The sequence below is a fragment of the Hydra vulgaris genome, chromosome 03 (assembly GCF_038396675.1).
Source record: "Hydra vulgaris chromosome 03, alternate assembly HydraT2T_AEP".
Lineage (NCBI taxonomy): Eukaryota > Metazoa > Cnidaria > Hydrozoa > Anthoathecata > Hydridae > Hydra > Hydra vulgaris.
In genome coordinates, this window is record NC_088922.1 from 60,513,903 (window position 1) to 60,540,000 (window position 26,098).

Here is a 26,098-nt window from a genome sequence, read left to right on the forward strand (position 1 = left end):
GAAAACTTGCATGGTTCTCAAATACTATGTTGATTATTGAATCAACGATGACTGCAACAGAGAAAATTGACTCTGTTAAATGTTTCATTTAGATATTTTACTAAAAATAAGGCTACAGTTCTGTTCCAGTATGTATGGTAATCACTTGCCTTTTTACTAAGGCTATTATTTTAAAATCTAGGTCAATCCCAACAGATTTTAAAAAAAAAATCTGTTGGAATCACTATTTTTATCAAAATAGTGATTCCAACAGATACTCAAAAGAGCATTTTAAAGGCTTGTGGACAACGATCCTTAAAGCGAAAAGTTTATTTTTAATGGCATAACATTTTATTTTAACATACATATTTGGCTTTTCAGTGTAGTGGGCTGTTTATTAACTTTAAAAAAGTGCAGTGAGGTATTTATTAAGTTAAAAAAAATGTAGTGCGGAGTTACCTATTTTTAAAATATTCTAGTAGGGTTTTTATCAGTTTTTAAAAAGTGTTTTTTATGAAATTTTATATTAGACAGTTTTTCAAAAGTTTCTTTTTATATATATTTTAATATATTAGGTCCATAATAAATATGATTTGATTTATCCGCGTGTAACGCATGACGTCATTTTGGTTTAAAAAGCGATACCATTTTAAAGTAGGGACAAATATTGGTTCTAAGAGACAAACTTTAGGTGTAAAAATGCCAAAATAATGATATATTTGTAAATGGTTTAACAAATGTTAAAGAAAATCCTAACTTAAATTTTTTTACTGTGTGTGGTAATCAAAAAAAAAAAAAAGATCGTGGCTCAATATAAGTAAAACTGATCGATCTTATAAATACTAAAGCTTGTTGCCAAAAACTAAACAGGTTTATGTATGTTCCAAATATTTTGTCATACTCATTATGGTAATAAATTTACATTTTATATATCTAAGTGTATATATTTTTTATATAGCATACAAAAATAATAAAAGATTTAAGTTTTACAGTTTTAGGCAATAGACACCTTTGTTCAGTGGCTTATAATGTGAGATAAGTGGGCTACTCAGCTCTAAAGTTTCGTTTTGCTACTTTACGAATGGTGGTGTAAAGTATCCATTAGCATTACAGCAATTGTTTACTTTAAAATGGATTTTTTCATTCTTACCAGTGAGTTTCGTAACACGCTTTGCACCTTTTCGACATACTACAGTTGCTTTGCCTTGATCACCACAGAAATCCGTTTCATCGTAATTCCAAATGAGACAACCAGAAGTTATACCAGTTAAAATTAATATTGCAATTAATATTGTTAAGTGACAACTTCAAAATAATTATCAAAAGAGTTTTTCTTGTGGAGATTTCTTATTAACCATTGGTTCATAAATGCATAAAACCAGCCTTTGCCAGGCCTGCCGTTTTTAAATAGGCCTGATTGACTTTTACGATTAAGGTAACCGCACACGAAATCCATCTCATCATTTCGCATTAAACCATAACCCCAATCACATAGGAACTTAAACCCATGCACCATCATTAACTGTGTTTGTTGTGAGAGTACGGTTGTTGATCCTAAACCCTTGAAGCTAGCATTGTTCTTGTTCTTGCAACCTATAAGAGTTAAGAATGGAATGCCATACTTGAATGCAGCTTTTCTGATTGAAGTATTTTTTTCTTTCATATAATTTAACGTAGCTTCTATATCTTCTTCATCGTATGACTTTTTACTGTCATATTATAAGGGAATAGTTAATAAATATCATTGAGTTTATTAAATATCATAAATAACACTTGAAAAATTTTTTTATACATTAATTTTTGCCCAACTATCCATATCTCATTGGCTGTTGTTTAAAAATTCTACTTAATTTTAATTTAAGTATAAAATCTATGAAGCCGAAAAATAACAACACTGTAAATGTGGTTAATATATAACTTGATATAAATCTTTAGTATTAATATAAAACTCAAAAATGCTAAGTTTTAAAATTAGCCTATCTATCAAATCTATATTCAATGAAAATTGTAAATATTTATCAAAATTACTTTATTGGATTGCGTCTTAGGATGGCTGAACAAGAGGTTGGCCTATATATATATATATATATATATATATATATATATATATATATATATATATATATATATATATATATATATATATATATATATATATATATATATATATATATATATATATATATATATATATATATATATATATATATATATATATATATATCTATATATATCTATATATATATATATATATATATATATATATATATATATATATATATATATATATATATATATATATATATATATATAATATTTATATATATAAAGGTTTTTTTTGTTCATTTATTTAACCATAAAGTATGAAAAATAAACAATAATATATTTTAAACTCACATAATAAAGTTAGGCTTCACTTGTATGTTTAAAAACTAGTCAATTTTTAGGTCACACCTAAAATAAATAAATAAAAAAAAAACATAATAAAAATTAAAAAAAACAACTAGTAAATAAAATATAGAAAGAATGCAAAATAAAAGAAAAAAAGAAAAAAAAAGAAAGCAATGAACAAAGAATACTAAAATAAAAACATAAAAACAAGAAAGAAAGAGAGAAAGAGAGGGAAAAAAAAAAGAAAATAAGATAAAACACTAATAAATAATAATAATATTATTAGTAGCAACAAAAATGATAAAAATATATGCTCAAATAAAAACTTCTTAATTTGGTTTCAAATGAAAAGAAGAATGTTGGTAATAAAAGGGCATTTAGTTAAAATCTTTTTATTCAATAAATGGTATAAATTAATTCTAGTGAGAAATTCATTGATATTTTAAGAGAGTTTGCTATATTTGATAGTTTTGAAAAAGGAAGTGTGCAAATTAAAATTCTCAGTATTTAGAGTGTAATGTTTATGTGATCACTTTTTTTAACAAAAAAATTATTAAACGAATTTGTTAGTTTATTTTGAAGATAATCAAACACAAAGAGACAATTATTAAGCTTCACATGATCTTGAAATTTTAGAATTTTTAATTCTGAAATTTCAAGAAAACCTATTTTGGATATTCACAGATCGTAAAGGAGAAAATATCATAATTCTTATGGAAGTGCGTTGTATACTGTTTATACAATTTAATAGAAATTAAAGGTTTTGAACACAATTATAAAGTTTGTATTAGATTTATTAATGTGAATATACCCAGAAACTGATTTAAAAGTATCAGGAAACAAAGTGGTAAATTTTTTTAATAAATGTCTCAAGGAAAAAATGGCAAAAGTTTCACTTTGATAACTGATATACCAGTGTAGAGTTTATGAAATCACTATATGCACAAGAAATTACATGTGTTGGGACTGCAAATTTTAACCAATTAAAAAATATAAATTTACGAATAGAAAAGTTTTGCAAAAACACGGGCGTTGAGGCTTTGGTTTGACAATAAGGGTAACATTACTTTCTTTATATGAGACAGTAAAATTGCAGAGAATGTAATTTGAAGACTAAATCAAAAATAAATGTAATGCACCCTACTTTTGTTTCTGCAAGTTTATGGAAGAGTTTGAATTATTGTATTGACTATTGAGATTATATAGAATTCGGATTCATTCAAAGAAATACTTTAAACATTTTTTTAGACGTAATAATTGTTTAAGTTGTTGTTATATATATATAAAAAAAATGAAAGTTGATTTGTTTAAAAATTTATTCTTTAATTATAGATTAGAAAAATGTTGTACAAACAACACTTATTTAATATTATGTTATTAAAATTCTTTTATATGATCACAAGAGTTCTTTAACTATCAGAAATAAGATTCGCAGTTTTCTTTACCATGTTACATATTTATGTTTATTTCTTTTCTGAAACAATACAAACATGAAAAAAGTCCGAGGTAAGATGAAATCTCTCAAAATAAAAAAATGCTAATTAGTTAAACACGACGTTTTAAATAATAATTTGTTAAGCATATTTGTTTTAATTTAAAAATTTTAAGTTTTAATTTTCTCGTAAAAAAAGCATGTTTCGTACAAATTTAATAACAAACTATTTAATAACAAAATACTTACTTTATATTCATAATAAAATTTTATATTCATAATAAACTCTAAAATCATAAATATAATTTTCTCTTACTTTTTTTTGTTTTGTTTTTACATTTTAAAGCTCATTAATACTTCGTTTATAAATTATGTTATAATAATCGTAAATTAAGTTTACTAGAAAAGTCTTCGTTTTTATTAAGGATCTGCATATATTTAATATACATATTATTGTGTATATTTTTTTATCCTTAAAAACGCAAACTTTTTAATCCAGACATTATTGAAAAAAAAGATTGATGACAATTAAACTTTTGTAGATAAACTTTCTTCTTTGAGATAAAAAAAAAAAAAAAAGTGTTACTGTCAAATTATAATATTATATCTTCTTATGCTGTTTATGCTGTTATATGTTTATTGTATTATAATTGAGTTATTCATTCTTTCGAGGATAATATTTTATTTCCACGGATAAAGTTCTTTATTAACTACAGATGAAATATCAGGATTACCGTATTAGATACTATATACAAGAAAGTCTAATTAACACGAATCTGAGTAAAAAAAAGGGAAGTCACTACAAACAATTTGATTTTTCATACCTTTTGGTACATATATGAGTTGATGAAATATTTCGACAGCACACAACACATAAAAAAATTAGTAACATTAAACATCTTTTGATTCCAAAAATAAACAAAACAAAATATTTTTGATGGAACCGACTATTTTTATATCAAAATAAGTAACTCATAGGCGTGGAGCTATTTTTAAATGTTGAGGCTTATATTAAGTAAATACGGTTGCAAACTCAATCGGTATATACACAGTTGAACGTCTATATACACAGTTGAACGTCTTTTTAACGCGTTGGACGTCTTTTGAACTTTCAGAGACATCTTTTTTGGTCCAATGGTCACTTGGTAGCCCTGCTAGTAAAACAAAGATTTTGAATGCGATGTTTATTTTGCAATAATTATTCAACTAGTTTAAAAATTTCATTTTTTATTTCAAACTTAAAGAGTTATAACTCTACCATATTTAAATTTTTGTTTTTTAAAAAGTGTTCTATAGCTTTGAATATGTGGTATTTTGTATTCCAAATACTTGCTGTTAATTTTTAGCAGTATATAAGTATTTCTTTCGTTTATTCTTAGAAAATACTTTTTGTTCACATTTTTCATATATTAATCATTAAAATTTTTTGGAATTAAGTTGTTATTGTATTTGCACATAATTAGGTGTTGGCAAATATTGATTTCATATATATTTATCGTTTGCATGTCTTTCATTAATGATTTTGCATGTTCATATTTGTTTTTTCTATATATAAGTTTATATAAACATTTATTTAAGTTTTGTTAGTTGTTTTGCTAATTTTGGATGGAATAAAATTTATATACTTTTGATGGAATATAATTTTGTATAAAATTGCTGGGAAGCCATAATAAACTCGCATCAATAAGAACTCATAAGAATTTTATGGATTTTTAGTGTATACAGTGGTGGCTCAAAAAATTAGAGCCACCTCGAAATTTAGACAATATTTGAGTTTCGACTGTGAAATTAATTAAAATACATACGGATGTCCAGTTTTTGTCATTTCGCATTGTTAATTACTTTGTTTTGAACATATTTTTACAATGACAACACTATTGAGCGGTTTAGAGTGAAGTTAGTTGCAGTATTGCAGAAGATGTCACATTTTAGCACGTGTTGTACTGGGCGATAGTTGTGTTTCTGGCGGTTTTTATTTGTTGATTTTATATTTTTACACCAAAATGTGTTTATTTTACTATTCAACACTTATTATATATTCTATTTACAAGTAAGTTATCATTATTTTACAACTTTTTTATCATATTTAGGTAAATGTTGCTATTTTTTAAAATAATTGGTGTTTTTAAGGTATGGGCAAAGAGAAAGATATTTCTCCCACAAAACTAGGGCTTATTCAAGGATATTTGTCGAGTGGAAATCATTCCAACAGGCAAATTGCCAAAATTGAATAAAAGAAAAAATTGTGGACGAAATCGAATTACAACGCCTCGCACCGAAAGAAAAATAAGGGCTATTGTGATAGAAAATAGGAGAAAATCGAAAAAAGTGTTTAAGGAAATCATAAACAATGAAGGTATAACAATATCCCTTGCAACACTTCGGAGAAGAATGGCGGAGCAGGGGTTTAAGGCCTGTAGACCAGCCAAAAAACCAAGGCTCACCCAGGCAATGAAGGATAAACGTCTCCAATGGGCTAAAAATCATCGCCATTTTACCAGTGATGATTGGGAAAGAGTAAGTACTCAGTTTCTCTTCATAAACACATTAAAATTTAAACGAATACCATATTAAAAAAAAGAATATAAGTATTTCATCAAAAATATTACCCCAATTTTGAAAATTTTAGGTTTGCTTCTCAGATGAATCCACATTGGAAATTCTAATGGATAAAACAAATTTCATCCGAAGAAGGACAGGTGAAATGTTCAATGAAGATTGTCTTGTGGAGAGGGTGAAGCACCCGCTAAAAATTATGGTCTGGTCAGTCATTAGTAGCCAGGGTACTGGAAGGTTATACATTGTAAAAAATACAATGCGGCAGGACCAGTACATCCAAGTCTTGAAGGAAAGAATGATTCCTCAAGCGATAGAGTGGTATCCGAATGGGAACTTTACCTTCCAGCACGACTCTGCTCCATGCCATAAGGCAAAAACTGTAACAAAGGGATATAAGTAAAAATCTTATAACAAATAAAAGAGATTTGATTGAAAAATTAATAAATGTTTGGCACCACAGCGAGGAAATAAAAAAATATTGTCAAAACCTCATCAAAAGTATGACCAGAAGAGTTGAAGCCGTAATTGCTGCAAAAGGTGGCCACACTAAGTATTAGTGATTTTGTGTACAATATTTTGTATATCTTATTTATTTTTCCTAAATATACGTTACGCTTCTATATTTTTGTCATTTACTATTACTTATATCCTATATTCCCAAAATAAATAGTTGTAAATTTAACTCATTACAAAATATAGGGAAAATCAGCTTCAGAATATGAAAATTTGTAAAAATGTTGGGTCGCTCTAATTTTTTGAGCCACCACTGTAATTTCATTTTTTTTTTTAATTTAAACATTTTTTTAAATTTAAACATTTAATTTTTTTTTCATTTAACGTTTCATTTAAATGGTGAATACAAATAATTTAAAATACAAAATGTTTAAGATATCAAAATATTATCAAATATAATTAAAGTGTATAATTTAAAATATGATTAGATAATTTTAAAAGAAAGTTTGTTCATGTAATTTTTAATAAAATAAAGTATATTTTGTTACATCTACATTGAGCGAGAGTTTATGCCATTCATTGGTATTTCTCAATTTATAATTTATGTCAGAACAACGTTTTTTGATGCCACTGTTTGAAAGAAAGAGATTTGTGTTTTTATCAAGTTTGGTTTAGCTGATGCATTATTAAAATCATTAACATAAATTAGAATAAGAAGCCGATCAAGAATTAACCATATCATATGATCATATATATATAACGTATATAATATGTTATTATATATATATATATATATATATATATATATATATATATATATATATACATATATATATATATATATATATATATATATATATATATATATATATATATATATATATATATATATATATATATTTAAATAATAACATATTATATACGTTATATATATATGATCAAAATCTGCAAATTTTATTTTTGTGTGCAATAACTCTATTTCCAGAGAACCATTAGAACCAGATAATTTATTCCTTTTTAAAAAAGAAAACAATGTTTCGTACTTATCAGGAGTATAGTTGCTATAATGCAAAATAGGCACTGGTATCACCGCATTGGCGATTTGCAGAAAAGCGATTTTTTTTCAATTATGCAATAAAAAACGATAAAAATAGCAATAAATTGCACTCAATTTTTTAATTAAAATCAATTCACAATAAATTGCCAAGCAATTCGCCCTATAAAAAATGACAGCACTGCGATCACCAAACTAAATATCGCATTCATGGCTAAGCGCTCCCGAACTCTTAACTAAATGTCGAAATTTAACGCATTAGCGAAATGAATCGAATTGTGGTAACGCTGGTGTTTAATGCACCAAAATTATTATTTGAACCTTTTACATAATAATATTGGTAATAATAAAAAAACATGGGATGTTATAAAAGAAGTAATAGAAAAAGAAAAGATTGATCCAGGTAACATCCTACCAAACCTTTTAAATACCGATAACAAAATCATTTTTATTATCGATCGAAAAAACATTGCTGAAAGCTTTAAAAATTATTTTATAAATATCAGAAAAATACTAGCTAATAGTTTAACTCAAAGTAAAAAAATATTAAAATCATATTTAAGAGAAGTGGACTTTGTGATGGAAGAGTTTGTCTTATCTTCTGATGAGCTTCGAAATGCATTTAAAACAATACAATCAAAAAAGAGTCCTGGTCTTGGTGACTTAAACTCTCAGGTGTTTAAAGAAGTTTATGATGTTATTGAATATCCTCTACTATATATATTTAATCTCTCGTTAAAAAGTAGAGTATTTCCTGAACACTCAAAAGAACTACATTTGATTGAAAATTAAATGATCATGATTATTTTTGAAAATCACTGTAAAAATGGTAAATTAAAGTAGATTAATAACTGAAAAGCACCACATTGTTGATTTTTTAAGATTTATGATTGTAAAAGCATTTTTAAAACATTATAGTAAAGTCATTACTATGGCAAAAAGCACAAAAAAAACTACAAAGCGTTTATATTCTCAAAAAACAAAAAGATATATGTACACAAAATCATTAAAAACAACCATTGAGAGTCTATCTGAACAGCAACAAAATGCCAGTGTCGCTCCTCACTACGGTTCTACTTATCTTAAACATTTTATTACTTCTCGTATCAAATGCTCTAAATTAATATTTTGGAATCAAATGCTTCAAACAAAAAAAAGTTAAGAGCATTGAATACAAAGAAAATGATAAATCACTGAAACAGTTGTCTCTATTTTAGCTAAATTTTATAGTAAACTGTGCTGTCCAGGCTCTGTGTTATAATGACAAACTGTCACTGACCAAAAACTTTGCCAAAAAGAAAGGATAAGCATCACCTATAAATCTATTATGTAAACGTGATGATAGTTTATCTTTTTATACTTTTCCAATGTGTAGAAAGAAAGAATATTATGTAAATCTACACATAACATAAATAATAAAAAAATTGCAAACAATATAAAGTTTGTGCAACCAAAAGTACTTAAAAAAAAAGAGATCTCAAAAGAAAAATTAAAAAAAACGCATTATTCGTTCAGACTATGCCAAACTGCAACGATTTACAACAATGATGAATACGCATAAACAAATGACAAGAAATAACTGTATCAAACCTTGAAACCTGTGAAAATGCATGTGAAACTTTGCTGAAAAGTCAATGACAACTGTAGCTGAAGAAGTAAAAACTCAGGTTTGTACCAAAATATGGGTGAGGGTAATAAATATCAAATGATGGTTCATGGCAACGTAGATGCTACTCTTTTCGTGACAGGTGCTTTCACTGCCACATCTGTTATTTCTGGAAAACTATTACATATTGAAGTAATGTCTAAACATGCAGGTCAAGTAAATTTTACTCATTTTGTAGCTACTCATGCCTTTGTCATCAATTGCTGTGGTTCAGCGCCCTGCAATGAAACCCGGAGGAAATAAGAATATATTTAAACAATGAACAACAAACATGGCCTCAAATACACAAAAGTACAGCAAATATAATAAATCAATTAAAAATATTTATGAATTTAATATAAAAGTTAATCTGTGTTCTGCCTGAATTGTGTTGATCACATTTAAAAGATCACATCACAGAAAAGATGGAGAATAAGCATTAATCATGAAAGGTCGTTTGGAAAACTATAATGGTATTTCCTTAAGGAAAAATGTAGGTAACTAAATAGGCATAAAAATAGCAATTTTTTTTATCCTGTTTCATGTGGCATTGTTCAAAACAAACCAGTAGCACAATCATTTCCCAAAAACCAAAATTAGCTGGTGATTGCTTCAGCGAGATAAGACTGACAAAACAGTATACAAACCAGATTACCTTTGTCTATAATTAATAATATCAAACCATTTTATAAAGATTTTAGTGATGACAGTTTTTATCGATGCGTCTCAATGAATTGACACAGAATGCTAAATAGTCTTACAAAGCCATGATTTGAGAGCGTGTCCCTAAAAGCAAATTTTTTGGTTATGTAAAGCTGAAATTTGAAGTTTTTGATGTTGTGGTCAGTTTTAACAATGGAAGTAAAGCATCTTTACGAGTTATGGAGGTATTGAACTTGACCCATAGCGATTATACAACAAAAGGATGCAATATTATTAACAAATGCAGACTATATCAGGCACAGTCAAAAGTACTGAAAATGTTAGGCGTCATAAAAAATTATCCGTAGAAAGAAAAAGTCATGACGTAAATATTTGCCAAAATAAGTAATAACGGGTGATTACTAAAAATCTGGACAAAATTGCTTACATCATATTTCTATATGCAACTAATACTTATTTTTTCAAACAATTTTTAAAATGTTGCAAATTTATTCTTCTTTTGAAATATATATTAATTTTTATATAAGTATTTTAAATTTAGTATTAAAAATGACGTCAAACGAAGAGCTCCAGAAAAAACGTGTGAACCAGTTTTATCAAGAAAATTCAGATAAACCTAAATCATTCACTGTTTCTCATTTTGAAGCAGAAAACTTATCAAGATCGACTATATATGGAATTATTAAACGTGTAGAAGAAGATAAACCATTTGAAAGGCAAACTGGTAGTAGTAGAAAGCCGAAAATAATGACTAAGCGCGCCATCAGTCAACTTACCAAGCTTTTTGACCATAAATGTGGCATTTCTCAGCGTATAGCTTCAAAAAAGTTCAAATGTTCTCAGTCACTTATTTTTAAGACATTGAAAACCAAAACATCAATAAAAAAAGAAAACAAATGAAGATTCCAAGTCGAACTGAGAGCCAGAGAGCAAAAAACCGACGTTTGTGTGGTCAACTTTATAAAAATTATAAAGATTTTATTTGGGTTCTTGATGACGAGTCTTATTTTACTCTCTCGAACAGCCAAATTAATGGTAATGATAATTTCTATTCAAGTAACATCGAATTAACACCAAACAATGTTAAATTCAAAGAAAAAAAGAAATTTGAAGAAAAATTATTGGTATACGTGGTCATTTGGCCTTTTGGCCTATCAACTCCATACATTGTACAGTCTGGAACAGCTATTAACCAGCATACTTATGTTGATGAATGTTTGACTAAAAAACTATTACCACACATCAAACAGCTTCCAAAAAATACCAAATACATTTTCTGGCCTGATCTAGCAAGTACCCATTACTCAAACAAAGCTGTTAAGTTTTTGAATGAAAATGGTATAAAGTTTGTAACAAAAAGTGAAAACCCTCCAAATATGCCTGAATGTCGTTGTATTGAGGATTTTTAGTCTTGTATCAAAGGAGATGTTTACAAAAATGGTTGGCAGGCAGAGAATTCGGATCAATTACGCTCTAGAATAATTTACTGTTTTAAGAAATTCGACAAAGAGCTGGTACAACGCTTGGCAGAGTCTACTAGCAGAAGACTCGACACAATAAGAAGACAAGGTCTTGTTGAAATAAGATAAACGTTTTTATTAAAATTAGAATAAATTTGCTATTTTAATCTTTTTTAAAAAATAAAATAGGTCTTCTAGATTAAAAATTTATTTAATTTTTAGTTTTGTCCAGATTTTTAGTAATCACTCGTTAATTTAATGGAACCGGGTGAATAGGCATACGGTAGAATTTCCCTTTTTTTTATTAGTGTTTTGTCTTGCTGTTGCTTTGGATGGTTTGAATGAATAAGCCTATAATTTTTTGCTTTTAGGGTTATTGTAGTATATCTTTTATTGCAGTGTTCAATTTAATGCAAACAATGTTATTTTGCAATTAAAGAGTTGCAAACTATTAAACGATTTTCAACTTTAGCTTTATTCAGTTTATGTGGCATCCATGGTCCTTATTTTAAAATCATTTTTATTGCATGCAAGAGTTTGTTTATGGCTGCTTGAGAGAAATTTATTTGTTCTTTTTTTTTTTGAGCTGAGTTTTCCTTTAATAATGCTTCCAACTTTTTATCTCTAATTTTTTTGGTTGACCAGTATGCTTTTTATCACTGATATCTTCTCACCACTTTTTAATTGTTTAAACCAGTTTTCACAAGTCTTTTGACTTGGTGCATGTACCACTAGTTTCACAATTCTTTTGATTTGGTGCATGTGACGAAAAGTTTCTTAAAGCCTATAACCTTAGCTTTTTTCTCTACGTTAAAGCAAAAAATGTTTAATTACAGTAAAAATATATTTTTTCCGCATTTACAAATAATAAAGTACTAAATTTTAAAGAGAAATATTAGCATGTTAAAACAGAATGTTACAGAATGTTCAATAGTACAAAACTTACGTCATTTAAGCTATGCACCCAATAATGTTTCTAAAAAATATTAGTCAGCTTCGAGCTGTTTTTTCAAAAATCTGACCTCAAGGTTTCATGAAACATAAATAAATTATAAAAAATTATAAACATCAGAAAAATAAATTGTAAAAAGTAAAACATCATTTTATTTTTTTCAAATAAAAAAATATTATCATCCCGAAAATTTCACTTTTCGGGATAATAAGATTTCAGGATGATAATTCTTTCATAGGTGACGTAAGAATATACCGTGTATCTATGCGCATTTGCAAAGGAATCAAAGCATCAAAGTTTCTCGAGAACTCTTTTATATATTTGGAGCATTTGGCTTTCCAAAATAATCATACTTTTCCAAATTGCATAAGAATCTTAATATATTTGGCAGCTGCATCATACCAAAGACTCCGTCGTTTATCGCAATGAAAAGAAAGTTGTCTGATAAATCTTGATGAATCAAATTTATACGCCAGTCTTGACAAAAGTCTTCTCATTTTGATTGCTTAAAATAGGCAGCCAATCTTGAACCTGATCTCAATTCTGTAACAGATTGGGGCTCACAGTGGCTTGTAAATTTTAACTCCAACAAAACTCAGTTCTTTACTGCAAACAACTATTGTAGTACTGTCAAAACTTCTATATTAATGAATGGCAACCCTCTCACTAAGTCCACTTCTTTAGGTCTTCTTGGATTATCGTTTACTTCTGATCTTTCATGGAAACCATATGTAAACTCGATTCCTAAATTAATATCTGGTAAGGTTGCTTCTCCTTATCGTGCTTGCTATTTTCTCTCTCCTGATACCATTCTCTACCTCTTCAAATCTGATATTTGTCCCTGTATGGAATACTTTTTTCATATTTGAGCTAATTCTTCTAATGATGCTCTTTCTTTTAAAGACAAAGTCCAAGAACGCATTGTAAACGTAGTTGGACCCGGTCTATCGTCGTAAAGTTGCATCTCTTTCTCTTTTCTACAAATACTACGATGGTTTTTGCTCAAAGGAGCTTTTATCTCTAACTCCATCAACTAAAACTCATTCTCGCTTGACTCGCCATTCATTAAAGTCTTATTCTTTTATTGTATCTTTCCCTGCATGCTCCAAAAACTTTTATTCGTCTAGTTTTTCTTCCCGCACTTCAACCCTTTGTAACTCTCTCTCATCTTTATAGTTTCCTGACTTATACAACTTTCAAGTCTTCTGTCAACCATTTACTTGCAACTCTATTTTTTTTTTCTAGTAGGTTAGTAGAGGTTGCTTGCAGCTTTGTTGGGAGTGAATCAGAGTATATAAAAAAGAAAGAAATGTCTTCGGTATGATAAAATTTTTAATATATGATAAAAATAAAATGAACTTTTTATAATTTATTAAACTAAAATCTAGAGCGTTATTCAACAGTTGCGTCGTAAGACTTACATAAACTATAGTGACTTTTTATGAAGTGGTTTACACTTAGATTGCTATGGTTACTAAAATGAACACGCGCTCAAATTCGTTCATCAAGGTTTTAATGTTTTGGCGGTTAAGATAAGATAAGATAAGAGAGATTAAGATAAGAGAGCACAGTCTTGATGCGCTAAAAACACAGTTGTTGCATACAACTTAAAGCACTTTTAACGTAACTTTCTGTTTCTACTTTATAAAAAAACGTTTTTATTTATTTTGGAAATCAAGAGAGTTTTTAAAATTTATACGAATAAATTATTTTACTAAAATTATAAATTTTTGTTGAAACTTTAACTTTGTTGACAAATTTTAATCAAGTTTTAAAAAGTAAAAAAATCAAAAAAATAAAACAAAACAAGATTTTTTACTTTTAGTAACCAAGTTCTTAAAAAATGGGTTGGAAAGGATTGAATCTGCTCGAATTACCTAACTTTTTACAAGTCATTCTTTTTTGAAATTAGTATAAAAACAATTATTAAAAATTTTTTAAAGCTTTAATAATTTTCTAGCAAGGTCCATCAAAATATTGTGAAAAAAATATAAAATTAATATAAACCTAAATTAAATCAAAAAAAAAATAAAAAAAAAAATAAAAAAATAAGTTTAATCACATGCATTACTAAATCTTTAAAAAAATTTAAAATTTTTATCTTATAAGTTTTTATCTTTTTTTATCAAAAATTGTAAATAGAAATATCATGTAAAAATTTATTAGAAAATAAAATTAACTATTCAAACGTTAACTTAACATAATTAAGTATAAAATAATTTTGTTTAATAGAAATAAAAAAATTTTTTTTTTTCATCTAGTTTTAAGACAACACGTATTTTTTAAAAATAAAGCATTTTAGATACTTTACTATTATGTCAGTATTTTCTTGATAAACTAAAAAAAAAGTTTTTTGGAACCTGTAGTTTACCTTAACATGCTTAACAAAAACTTTGCGTAATTCTTAAATCTTCATTTTCTTGACTTTACTTTATTCATAACTAATAAATATATAATATATAACAACTACATATATAAACAGCTAAATATAATACTTTCAATAAGATTTTTGTTAAAAATATTTTGAAGTTCTCAAAAAACGCCAATAGGCGGTCCGTAACAAAGAATCGCTAATATGTTTACACATATCATAACAATTTCTGGTCAGTTATTCAGATTAGAGTTTAAAAATTCAAGTGAACTCAACTATTATCATTGTTTTATAAAAACAATGATACTGTAAAATGTGTTTTTGTTGACAACTTTTTGTTGTAATTATAAATTTGTTGTTACTATCTGACAACTGAAGTAAAAGGTGTTTTTATTGACCGCTTTTTGCCGTAATTATAAAATTGTTATGACTGCCTGACAACTAGAGTAGCCATGAATTTCACAACGTGTTTGAAAATAATGATTATTTTAGTAGATATAAATACGTTGTATTATAAAGTAATTACGACAGCAAAAAAAGTAAGAAGAACAACAACAAAAACTTTGGACCTAAGAATTTGACTCAAAAAAATTAAATATTAGCATATATATATATATATATATATATATATATATATATAAATTTAGTTAAGCGATTTTCTACTAATATATATATATATATACATATATATATATATATATATATATATATATATATATATATATATATACATATATATATATATATATATATTTATATATATATAAATATATATATATATACATGTATATATAATATATATATATTTATATTTATATATATATATATACATATATATATAATATATATATTTATATTTATATATATGTGTGTGTGTGTGTTTGTGTGTGTGTGTGTGTGTGTGTGTGTGTATAAAGGGCGGATCCAGCATTTTTTGAGATGTTTGAGCTAATGTCTAGGCATCGATAAACTATAAACATTTATTTTTGCAAAGTATATATATATATATATATATATATATATATATATATATATATATATATATATATATATATATATATATATATATATATATATTAGGGTGCAGTAAATTTTAGTTTTTTTTAGAATTTATTTAGCCTGGGTGTGCAAATGTTGTCTATTCATTTTAGAAATACTCTGGAAAAATACTAATGCTCTAGGAAATTATCTTGAAGTGCCCCAAGACCTTTGAAATTTTAATGGGTCCCTAATGCACTCCCGCGGTGCTCTGTGATAAGACCGTTATATATATATATATATATATATATATATATATATATATATATATATATATATATATATATATATATATATATATATATATATATATATATATATATATATATATATATATTAGGGTGCAGTGATTTTTAGTTTTTTTTACAATACAAAAAACTAAAATTCACTGCACCCTAATATATATATATATATATATATATATATATATATATATATATATATATATATATTAGGGTGCAGTGAATTTTAGTTTTTTTTACAATTCATTTAGCCTGGGTGTGCAAAAGTTGTCTATTCATTTCAGAAATACTCTGGAAAAATATCAATGCTCTAGGAAGTTATCTTGAAGTGCCCCAAAACCTTTAAAATTTTAATGGGTCCCTAATATTATATAAAAAAAAGTTTTTCAAAAGTATGTCATGTTGGGTCTCAAAAGAAGCAAAATTTTATAAAAATTTTAAAAATAACAAATATTTTATAAAAAAAAAAATTATTTAAAAAAAAATTGTTATTTTATAGTTTATTGCAGAAAAAATTAACTTTTAAAATAAAAATGAAAAAAGTTTATTTTTTTGATAATAATTTCAAAAAAATCTTAAATTATAATTTTTTTATAAAATAATTGTTACTTTTTGAAATTTTTATAAAATTTTGCTTTTTTTGAGACCCACCAATGGTGGGTCTCAAAAGAAAAAAAAAAATTAAAAAATTTTTTTTTTCAAAGTATGACATGGTGGGCCAGGTTTAAATAATTTTTTTTTTTATAAAATATTTGTTATTTTTGAAATTTTTATAAAAATTTGCTTCTTTTGAGACCCAACATGACATACTTTTGAAAAACTTTTTTTTATATAATATTAGGGACCCATTAAAATTTTAAAGGTTTTGGGGCACTTCAAGATAACTTCCTAGAGCATTGATATTTTTCCAGAGTATTCTGTGATAAGACCGTTAGGACTTCATGGTGCCCCAAGAAGTCCTAACGGTCTTATCACAGAGCACCGCGGAAGTGCATTAGGGACCCATTAAAATTTCAAAGGTCTTGGAGCACTTCAAGATAATTTACTAGAGCATTAGTATTTTTCCAGAGTATTTCTAAAATGAATAGACAACATTTGCACACCCAGGCTAAATAAATTCTAAAAAAAACTAAAATTTACTGCACCCTAATATATATATATATATATATATATATATATATATATATATATATATATATATATATATATATATATATATATATGTTTATATATATATATGTTTATATATATATATATATATATATATATATATAAATATATATATATATATATATATATATATATATATATATATATATATATATATATATATATATATATATATATATATACTTTGCAAAAATTGCGATGATTGAAGCCTGGAAAAAAAAAGTAGCCTAACATTTTGGCCACATTTGCCCCAAACGTGAGAGCAACAAGTTGATAAAATATTTTTTTTTACTATTCTTAAATAAATTTATATTCGTTGATAAATTCTAAATTATTACAATTGTTTCTTAGTGTTTAAAAATTATGACTATATCAAACTTGTAACCTACTCAAATTGAGATGGGTTGAAACCTTATACAGGCGTAATTTTAAGTTGTAGTGCGCTTAATAGACGCACAACAAATCATTAAAAGTGCACATACTAATCATGTCAGATGGACACCTAGTATTTTTACTACTCAACACTTTTAAATGTGGTAGACCTTAAACACCATTATTTGATGCTTAAATAATGTTATTGTTTTGCCACCAGAACCATTAACATCTGCTCTTCCAGGTCTTTTTTATCAAGAAAGATTAGTGCGATCGAAAAGGAGAGTAGCAGCTCACTTGTCAAAAGAGACCCAACAATATGACCCTAAATAAATCGTTCATGCTTTAAGTATGAGTGCGCGTCAAAATGGAGACAATTTTCTTGCTTTAATTTAAAAAAAAAGTAAATAGAAGTCTCAGCCATCCTTCAAAAAATATAGAAGTTACTTTTTACTTCAAAAAAGGAGCGGTTGCATATACAGCAGATGAAGCCTTAAAGTTTTTTTTGAAAGCATTCTAATAAAACAGCTGTATTTGAATATGTGACATGGTGCAAAATGTGAAAAAACTGCAATATATATCTTTCTTATAATGAAATGCTACAATTCAAATACAAGTATAGAGCTCATGAAAAAAGCATGATACAATAGCAAAAGTGCCTCTTTAAAACCTTTTAGACCAAGCTACGAAACGAATACTACCTTTGCAACAAGTAGTAATACTATGTACATTTGAGTCAGTTAATGAAAATAAATTTATTTGTGAAACTATCTTTAGTTACGTATTTAATGGTCAAGCTGCATATGACGATCTTCTGGTCAAGCTGTGCAAACAAAAGTTTAATAGTCCAGGTGTTTCATCAGATGGTAACTTATTCTTTATTCTCAACTTGTTCATAAACCACCTTATTTGCAGCTACAGTGATGCTCCTTAGATTAGTTGCAGAAACAGTTTGCGAATTTATAAGATTTTGGAGACCGCTCAAGCTAGAATATACGAAGGAAACTTTCATATTTTAAAAGAAAAAAATAAGATAAACCAGCAAATTGAAAAGCTAAATGATCTTGGAATTACCTAATGGTAATGTTTTAAAAATTAATTATAAACTATATATGACGTTAATCTTTTCCTCTTTGCGAAGCTACTCTTGATGTTGATCAAATTTATCAACACCAAAGAATTTAGATCTAAAGAGTTTACACTAGAGCCAAAAAGTCTACAATATGCAATAAGCCCATTCCATTCTTTGCATCGGACATTTGCATTTATTTTTGAGTGCATTTTGCATATACTGTGTAGATACGGTGTCAAGAAATGGCAGGTACGGGAAAAAAATAGAAAAATATTTAATGTAGAATAACAAGAGGTGCAAATTGTATTTGGGAGTCCTGAGCTTGTTGAAAAATCGAAAGTTAATAGTAGTGGATTAAAAGATGGGAACACTGCACAATGCGCATATAGCAAGCAAGAACCTTTTGCAAGAATTACAAATGGTGATAAAGGTCCTATTCGTAATTTAAAATATTTTAATTTTAAAATTTTGAATAATTTATAAATTGTAAACGTCTTTAGCATAAGTTGAGTAACGATCGTGTATAATACATGTATATTAACATTAAAATTAATGCTTGTTGTTTGTTTAAAAGTTATGAACTGTATTTATAAAAGCGGAATGATCAGAAAAATTTGTTCACAAAGCGGTGAATTTGAACAGACGAATGCATTAGGACTTCAATACTGAAGACAGCACGCAAGACCCATGAGCTACTAAACGTATATATCATATATATTTTGTAAACCTTTATACCTATTGTTGTAACTCAACACTTTAAAGCGGGTACTCTAAATAAGCGCAATAATATTGCATAGTATATTGCATAGTAGCATTGCAATAAATTTATAGAAGAATTTTTAAAAAAACATAATATTTTCTCAAACAAAAATAAAACCATAAAAAAAACTAGTATAAAAATCATATTTAAATAAACTACAGTTAAATAGAATTTTATTATCAATAAAAGTGTAACATTCAAATGTAAAAAGCAATGTTTAATATTCAAATGTTAAAAAATCACTTAGATAACGTTACGTACAAACATCTGTAAGTGCAAACGTCACTACTACTGACAGTAGGTAAATTGAGTTTGCTGCAAGGATGCGAAGTTGTAGTCCGGAGACCAGGAGTTTCTGCTCAACTGGAAGTCCGGAATCCCACCCACTTTAAAATTGTTTGGACTCCGGGACTCCGGGGTTTTTCCAATTTTATATCAGTATATAATCGTTTCCTAACAAACCCTTATTAACTTCTACAAGAAGTAATTTAATATTGATTAGCCAGCAGTTATGTAACTTTAAACTGAATAAGCACAAGCGTATTGAATCACACTGCGAGCCCAACGGCATATAAATTATTCAAAAACGTGCAGCGTGTTTATGGCATACATAGCCTATAGCATAAATTGCTCTTAAAGAGTATAAGAGTTGAATCACAGCATATGCGGTGTAAAAAACCTTTGGTGTTCACTGATAGCTAGATGCTGGATTATGCTTAGACACAAATATTTGCACACACAAACCTGCGTTGATGCCAAAGTAAAAAAAGTATTTTCTAACGCGTTTTCCAAATATTATTGTTTAAACAAACAGATACGGTTTTGCTCATAAAATAAGATGTGAAAGTCTTTTTAAACACAGTTAGAAAGTATTATTTTACAAGTGTAGTAATTGACGTCTATTAAATGTGTCTGCGCACCTCGTTAGAATAAAATTCGTAATGTTTTTTGAGTTACTGTAATTTATCATTTATATTAAATATAAAATAAGGACCAATGCGCGGAGAAATAAATTTAGCGCGGTAATCAAACTCGGAGCTTCTTGCTTACAAGACGAGCACTCTACCACTACACCACTACCGCATGTAAACCGATTGTTAACAAATCCCTTATTTAAAGTATATTAGTAGAAGTACCTTCAACCTAAAAGAAATAGTTTTTTTCTTGAGCAAAAAAATAAAATCAATAATAAGTTACAATTTTTTAAAAAATAATTGAAACTTTAAATAGTCTACTATAGCATTTCAGGAACCTATTCATTGTTAAAAACTCTGATTAATTGATTCAAAAAAGTTAAAAAAAAAATCGGAATCCGGAGTCCAAGAAGTCCCTTTTTTTTGACCCGAAGTTCGGAGTGCCTTAAAATCGATATGAAGTTGCACCCCTGGTTTGCTGATCGTATTTTTAAGGATCGTCTACATATAATATAAGAAAACTTTTGAAACATTTCTAATAATTAAAAGTCATTTTGCTTAAACTGTTTTGAATTTTTGTATTTATGTTATTTATAGTTATTTTAAAAAAATAACAAGATTAAAAAAGCACAAAAAATACTTTCTCATTCGTGCGGAAACTTTTGAACACTATTACCTTACCGCTCAGAGAACATCACACGAAATAACCGAACGAATGCTAAGATCTTAAAATAAGTTTTTCTATAAAAATTTATTACGATAGTTATTAGTTTATTGCTTTCTCCACCCACCTCTACAACAATTAGGGTTGCCACCTCTAACTAGGTTAAATCCGGAAGATCGGATTGGGCGGGGCATGGCGAGCGGTGAGAAAGGCTCTGCTGGGGGTTTTGGGGGCTGGCCATTATATTTTATTTACATTATATGCAATACAGCAATGCCTGTGTACTTGAATGAATAAAATTATTACAATGATTACAACAGGGTTTCAGTACTGTCATGAAAACGTGAAAACTACTTGCGTTTAAAAGTATATTTCTGATCTTGCAGCAGATCTTGCAGCAGCCAACAATTTGTGTTTCTTCATTAAGAAGTCATAAAACTGAACATTTGTACTTCATATTTTGGATGCAAAATTTCTTGATGAGCTTGGTTTACTGTTGTAGACGACAGAAACTTCGACCAAGCTCACTCCCTTGGTTACCATTATCAAAAGCAATATAATATCGCGCGCCGCAATATGAAGAGACGGATCCAAACAGAGAAAAGTTCAAAACTCGTTCATTTTTAATTTATTTTTTTTAATTTCAAAAAAAGGTTAGGTTGTTCTTCTGAGTTTAATAATTTTCTTTTAGTGTTTTCGTGTTTTTAGATTTTTTAAAATCCCTGCCCTCCCTTTTTATGTAAATATCTGGGTTTTTATGTAAATATCTGCTTTTTTATGTAAATATATCTCCGTTTTTATGTAAATATATGCGTTTTACGAGAGCAAAACTAAAAAAATGTATGTAGTTTCAAAAAATCAACTCTACATTATAACTCTTTCTTACCAAGTAATTTTAGACAAACCAAAAGATAACTGAAATAAAATGTTCTCAATGATTTTCAAAAGTTGGAATCAGTATTTGACTCAACTGCTCAAAGTCTACACTGCTAATGAATTTACCAGAAGTCATGTCAAAAGATACCGAGGCAGCTGAGAGAAATGTAGCAAAAAATTTGAACGCCATTTAAAAAAAACTTGGATCAAAGTTGCAATAAAAAAAAGGAAAAAACCTAATGCTAAACTTGTTGCTCACAACAAAAACTAACTGTTACTTTGTCAATAAGTACTTGAAACCAGGGAACTTTCTGATGATTACATTGTGAAACTTAGATTTGATGGCGGTGATGGTTTCCTAAAAAAGCTTAGGAATCAGAGGGAAGATTCAACTTTGCAATCTGCCACATCAAAAAAACTTCTTACTATTTCCCTGTTGAAAGATTTTGGAGGTAAACATCAGTTACTAATTGCTATTAAAAAAGATTATAAGGAAAACTTTTGCAACATTAAGCAAGTTTTGGATCTGTTGAAACTAGGTTTGCCAGGTGTCCGGCTTTTACTTTGGAGAATACAGTGCCAAACCTTTAAAAACAAAGATTTTTACTGTGTTTTCATTTGTAAAAGCCGAACATCTGGCAACCCTAGTTTAATCTCAATAGACTTCCATTTGTTCTTTCCTGTGATATGAAATCCATAGTCACACCAAAAGACCTTGGTGTGACTATGACTAATTTCTATACTGCAAAATTTGTATTGTAAATGTTGTAATAAATCATCCACTGTTATTTAATATAAACAATGAGACTTCTTCCCCTCTATTTAGCAGATATCGCTTTTTCTCATTAAGCGTGGTAAAAGCGCATTTTAAAAAAGTACCCTCAGAAAGTGTTCTTTGAGGATAAAGTAGAACAATAAAGATTAATTGTTGTTCCACTTCTCCTTCATCCTCTTTATGTAATTATATTCTTAAAACCTCTAAATTATTTGATGAAGATTACGTGGTTTACAGTTTTAACAATTTTTCTATAAAAAAATAATTTATTATTCTTTTATTTACTTGCTTGTCCTACCTTACCCACACTTGTACCACTTTACCCCGATAGCACAGTTTCTCTAAAATCAAAAAAACGCGTACTTTTTCATAACCTGTTATCAATCTTAGGTGCCTTAAATGTTCCTTTTCTGAAAAAACTATTTAGTTCAGCTCATTTATTAAAAAATAAATTAAAACTGTTCTAGAAGCATTTTTTAATGTCTCACATTACCTTACTCTCCCCTATCACCTTTATTAATTAATAGATTAACTATTCTTTTTTAATTATTTAAAAAGCTTCTAATATTTTAGATCCTACCATTTTTGATGAGAACAATATTTCATTTTATTCCCATAGTGATATTAAAACGTTGTTTAAAACGGTCAATAATAAATTTCTAAAAATTTCTAAAACTGAACGGTTAAATTTAAAAAACCATCTATATATTTAACAAAAACTAAATATACACTTTTTATCGTCTTGATAAAGTTCTTAGGCGTAATTCTTGGCGAAAACATCACTTGGAAGAATCACATAAACACGATTAAAAATAAAGCACGATCTTTTTAAAATTAATTATGTCTAAAATGATCGTCTTTCTCATTTAATCATTCTATTCTTAACCCGTTAAAAACCATATTATTACGCAAACTTAAAGTGGTTTCCAAATGTCCATGCCATAATATTACGGTTTTATTCATCTCCTTATATTTCCTTCTTGTTCATCAGTAACTATACATCTACTTGTCACAAATTTTATTACAGAGCTTTTGCTTCAGTAATTCACTTTTAAACGTGTTCACTTTAATTTTAGATATGACAAATAAGGAAGTGCTTCTGGTGCTATAATAATTATCAAAAAGTAAACATTTACTCACGAAAAGAATCAATAATGAAAAGATATATTTGATGAGTGGTTATTGAAAATGATAATAAAAGATTAATGCTCAATAAAGGTGTGCGGTATGTTACAAACACAAAATTCATAAAGATTCAAGATATAAATGTGTAGAGTGTGATGTAGGACTTTGTGCAGCTCCATCCTTTTACAATTATCATGCAAAAAGTGAGAATTACTGAAATTTTTTTAAAAATTTTGTGTTGATGTAGTAAGATTTATATATTCTTAAACTTGAATAATATCATTTTATAGTGTTTAATAATGTTAAAAGTAGTAAAAAGCTTTTTTTATTCTGTTAGTAAAAAACACGATGATTTTAAAAACACGATGATTTTAAAAACACGATGATTTTAAAAACACGGGACATTTAGAGACCACTTTAAAAAAAAGAAAGCTGGACTAATAGCGATCGTATTTAAAAAAAAACACGGGACTGTTAAAGGGTTAATTGCAAACATTGCTTGGTGCAAAATGCAAACATTGCTTGGTGCAGCACTATTAAAACTAATACAAAAAACTATTCAACAAACAAAAAATGCAATCAGGTAACTATCAAACGTTCACAACCTCTCAAATTAAAACGTTCACCGTCTCTCACATTCAAGCGTAAACGTCCCTCGCATTCAAACGTACACTGTTCCTCAGATTTAAATAACAATTAAATTGTTTTACAAACTGAAAATACTAAGTGTGTACCAAATAAACATTTAACATTTTTTAATTTTTATGTATAACATTAGTTAAAATGAAATACCAGGTATCTTTAACTTCAGTTAAACTAAAAGTTATTTTGTTGAACTCCTATATGAGTTTGTATTTAAAATTAATTATATTTAGTAGTTAATTTTTAAAATTATGATAAGTAAAGTTTTTTTTGGTAAAACACAGTTTAATGTTATAGAAAAATAAAAGGTTTGCATGAATTCAGAATCGGTTGCTGTTTTTTTTTTTAATAATTAAAAAATATTTTTATAACAATAAGCATCACATTTTCTTGTAATAAGAAATAATTTTTTATCAGCTTTTTTTTTATTATTTTTCAAGTTTAATATTTTGACAAAAGGTATTTGCAGTAGTTTTATTTCTTGAAACTAATAAGCATTTTAAAGTCTCTTAAGTTTAAGTATTACCCAGTGGGAGCAAGACTTGTTTTAGACGTCTAAAAAACGTTTTATCACGTTTTAATATGTTTTGTAAACGTCTAAAACATGTCTTGTGCCCATTGGGTGGTACTGTGAACTTTTAAAAAAAATCGTGTGAATTAAACACATGAATTCATTTATTACTCATTATACATTTCAGTATAAAATATTAATTTAACTTAATATTACTTTAACATTTTATTAGTTGTAAACTTGATTTTTTCTACTTTAAGATGAATTTATTGCAATTCATTTTACTTCAGTTAATTTTTAACAAAATTAACTGAAGTAAAACGAATTGAACGAACTGAAAAACGAACTGAAGTAAAACGAATTGAACGAACTGAAAAACGAACTGAAGTAAAACGAATTGAACGAACTGAAAAACGAACTGAAGTAAAACGAATTGAACGAACTGAAAAACGAACTGAAGTAAAACGAATTGAACGAACTGAAAAACGAACTGAAGTAAAACGAATTGAACGAACTGAAAAACGAACTGAAGTAAAACGAATTGAACGAACTGAAAAACGAACTGAAGTAAAACGAATTGAACGAACTGAAAAACGAACTGAAGTAAAACGAATTGAACGAACTGAAAAACGAACTGAAGTAAAACGAATTGAACGAACTGAAAAACGAACTGAAGTAATATGAATTGCAATAAATTCATTTCAACAATATGTTAAAATAAACTTACCCAGCTTGCACACATATGTTGATAAAACGTTAGAACAATGTTTCGTCGGCCCAACATCGACCGCCGACGTTATTTTTATATCATTTTAGCTACAAATGCGACGTAGCCAACAACCAAAAAACAACGTTGGTTCAACGTTATATTTTAAGTCGGCATTGCGTAATATTTTACTCTGATTCAACGTTGTATTCTACGTTAGCACAACGTTGTATTTTACGTTGGCAAAACGTTATATTTTAAGTTGATTCAAA

General features: G+C 27.4%; 1 protein-coding gene across 8 annotated transcripts in view; it reads right to left on the reverse strand.

The window, feature by feature from the left end:
• LOC100208807 (ras-related and estrogen-regulated growth inhibitor) overlaps window positions 1-26,098 on the reverse strand; it is a 70,651-nt gene that overhangs the window by 27,638 nt on the left and 16,915 nt on the right. For 3 of the 8 annotated variants that reach the window (XM_065793878.1, XM_065793881.1, XM_065793875.1), the window contains exons 1-2: window positions 14,960-15,090; window positions 2,377-2,433 (exon numbers count right to left, since the gene is read on the reverse strand). The gene's annotated coding sequence lies outside the window, so the exon portion shown is untranslated. Of the gene's footprint in view, window positions 1-2,376; window positions 2,434-14,959; window positions 15,091-26,098 lie in introns of those variants that run through there. The other 5 variants (XM_065793880.1, XM_065793882.1, XM_065793876.1 and 2 more) reach the window with 2 other exon arrangements.